The sequence below is a fragment of the Numenius arquata genome, chromosome 16 (assembly GCF_964106895.1).
Source record: "Numenius arquata chromosome 16, bNumArq3.hap1.1, whole genome shotgun sequence".
NCBI classification, from domain to species: domain Eukaryota; kingdom Metazoa; phylum Chordata; class Aves; order Charadriiformes; family Scolopacidae; genus Numenius; species Numenius arquata.
Genome location: NC_133591.1, coordinates 1717826 through 1721147, shown reverse-complemented (window position 1 = coordinate 1721147; position 3322 = coordinate 1717826).

Here is a 3322-nt window from a genome sequence, read left to right as displayed (position 1 = left end):
ACTCGGGGAAGAAAAAGCGATGGTTGTTTTTAAGCGGATGGGTTTATTGCAGCGGCAGAGAGCCGGTGACAGGGACACGAGAGCGAGGAGGGGGCCAGAACGGGGGCTGGAACGCGTGGATGGAGAACATGAGGAGGCAGTTCCTCACCGTGGCTTCGTTGTCACAACAGTTGCCTTGGAACTTGTGGCCATTGTCGCCCTGTCCAGCCTGCTGAGGGGACTGTGGGGCCGCAGGTCAGCAGGCCCTTCAGATACCATTCCAAACAAACTCTTCTTTCGTGGTTATTTCCAATTTGTTGAAGAAAACACTGTAAACCCCGCCGTCCCGAGGGGTCCGTGCCCCCCAGCTGTCGGCGCTCAGCTGCTGGTGTGGCCGGGGCCCGTCTGCCTGCGGAGCCGTCTGGGGTTACAGCACTTGTGCCTGTCACTTTTCTCCCTTCTCTCCCCGGACCCTCACAGCAAAGATCACAAAGCGCTGTTCAATGGCTGCCGTCGGTGTTAGCCAAGCACCGTACGGGGACTGCAAGCGACCATATGCCTTTGTTTTGAAAAATTCCACCGCAGAGATCTATGGCCCTTCCTGGCCTCGGGCTGTCTGGGGGTACGAGCCGCTGTTTGAGGGACCCCGCCCCTGCGTTTCCTCCTGCCCATCGCTCTGTTTCCTGGCATGGGAGGTCTCTAGAATCAGACAATCTGAACGATTTTTGGGGGGAACACAGCAATTTCCTCGATGTTTTTATCAGGGTGTTTACCCGAGCACTGTCCCGTACCTTATGCGTAGTCACGTTGGTTGTTGCCATGACCGGTTAACCTGCTCTAATGGCTGCTTCTGTACAACAGAAATGTGGTAATGTTCCCTAAGAAAGGCCCATGAAACACAATTTTGTTATTTAAATTAAGTTGAGGAGCTAAGGGACCAATGGAAAAATCTCAGTTTCTAAATTCTCTAGATTTTGCATCCATCTTGTTTGTTGTTTGTAACGGGCTTTCTTTAATTTTATAGTGAAATTCTTTACCAAGGAAGAGAAGCTGAACATTTCTTCCTTCTGCAGGAGGCAGACGTCAGTCCTGGGGGGCTCCTGATGGTTTTTCGTTTAGTAGTGTTAGTGACTGCTTCACCAGCGTCCCTTTGACTGCGTTTAACTGCTCAAGAACATTTGATAGGGGGAGCAAAGAAAGCTCCGTCACCACGTGCTCGTAACTTCCATCTCAAGGATCCAGCTGTACGCTCTGGCTCTCTCCTCCTGGGTTTCCATTGCTGAACCATGTTAAACGTGCTTTAGGAAGCAAACTAATCTGCTGTGCTACCCATCTGTGAGGTAGGCTCTTTCCCTACAGGGCACGATGCAAAACCTGGCTGTTAAAAAGGCAATTTAAAGATTTTTGCTGGGTCTGGAACAGATAATGATTTTTGGTCCAACCCGATGACACATAAGAGATAACCAGCGTTATTTTACAACTCGTCCTGTCTTGATTTTAGGCAATACTGTAATTATCTTTTCCTGTATCCTTTCCAGCGGCTCATGCAAGAAAGTACTAGATGTTCCCATGATATTCCATTTTTGATATAAACAGTTCCATAATTGCTGGCTTAATAAAGTCTCCTTTCTGTGAAGCATTTCTGTGGAATGGCTCAGCTGTCTCTGGCACTCACCTGCGGTGCAGAAACGGAGCTGGAATGAATTCAGTTCAGGTGAAAGACTAGATCTACAGTGGCAAGTAAGGCACAGTATTTCATTGTTTAATTCTTAGATGCCCTATTTTTTCAAGGAAATCTATAGCTGTGATGAAGGGGAAGGAGTTAGATGTTAAAAACAGAAGGGCAGGTGCTATAATGAACTTAATCTCGGTGACAATTTTCTTACTTTTCTCAGTTATCTCTTGCAGATGCTTTTACTGTCTGCTCTCTGACTGCAGGGCTGGTACGCGCAGGCCATTGGTGAATGGTTAAACTGGTATTTATTCCTGAATTACTGTACTTTAATGGCTCTCACTGAATTTCCTCTAACTCAGCTTGAGGAGCTGCTCGCTTGGTAAATTTTTCCAGTCCATTCATCTGACTTCTGTAGTGTCAGATTTTCCTGAATATCTCGCTGGTTTGGACTTGCTGAGGCTGAAGGACTCGCTGGTCATCCCCAGTGGTGGGGAGAGGTCTGAGCATCATGGGTGGACAGATTTTCCACCAAAGAGAATAAAATAGTTCGTGCTGTCTGTGGCCATCAGAGAGAAACTGTTTCATAGAGCAGACCCCCACAGATGTTTTCGTTCTTTGACAATTAAGGGCATTCGCCTCAAAAATACAGTTCAGTTTTAATTTTGCAGGCAAGAAGACACTCTCTCTTCTCACAGGTGAGTATCAAGGCAACTGAGTTGCTGAGAGCAGGCAGCAGCTTTGTCACTGGCTTAGGCTGCTCAGCTCAATGTCTTTAAGTTCAGAGTAAGCATTTGTGTTAATCAGCCTCGCCGTTCAAAAATTCAGCGAATTTACAGTTTCTTTGGACTTTCTTTAAGAAGCCCTAAGTTTACATCCAGAGTGAATGTGGGGCTCTGAGTGGAGCACAGTAGTTTTTTAAAGGAGCACTGTGAATATGAGCAAAATCATCATGATCATCGGTGGATGGTGGATCAGACGCAGTTGTTTAAAGTCGCTGTTGCTCGTGCAGACTGGGACCTGGTGGCCGTTACTCCATTTGCAGCTGAAACTCCACAGAGTGTTTCCCTCCCGAATTTGATTTGATTTTTATTTGTACATCTCTGCTTGTAGAAACAGAAAACGTGGAAACAGCAGAGAACGGGGCAACCAGGCTGTTTCTCCAAGTCTTTGACCCCCTTTTTACTGTCTAGTTCCCATTTAGCCGTGTTTTAAGGCCAATAAGCTCTGGCTGCTGTGGCAACCGAGCAGGTTATCAGTGTCTGCCTTGAGAATAAAGGGACTAAAGCAGCCTGGTACAAAACAGCCGCACAGGAAAGTAGGGCACGAGGAGTCCTCAACCTGCAGGTACTCTTCAATTACTCTTGGCAGGGGCACAGGGCACTTTGAATTGTACAGGTTTTTACAGGTATTTTAAGTGCTTTGGTTTAAAGGCAGTAATTAACAGCGCTACAGATTTGATGAGCGCCAGGTATTTCAAAACTATTGCCGCAATTAAATCTGTTGCCATTAGTACACCCAAGAGAACAACAGATAAGGGAAGTTACTCAAAGGCCTTTGGAAATGGACTTTTTTAGAAAACAAGTATGAGACTGGGAGCTAAAAAAAAAGGGATTATTCCCAAGTCACCTGGATTTTAAGAAGATTGATTCTTGTAAAACAAAAGACACT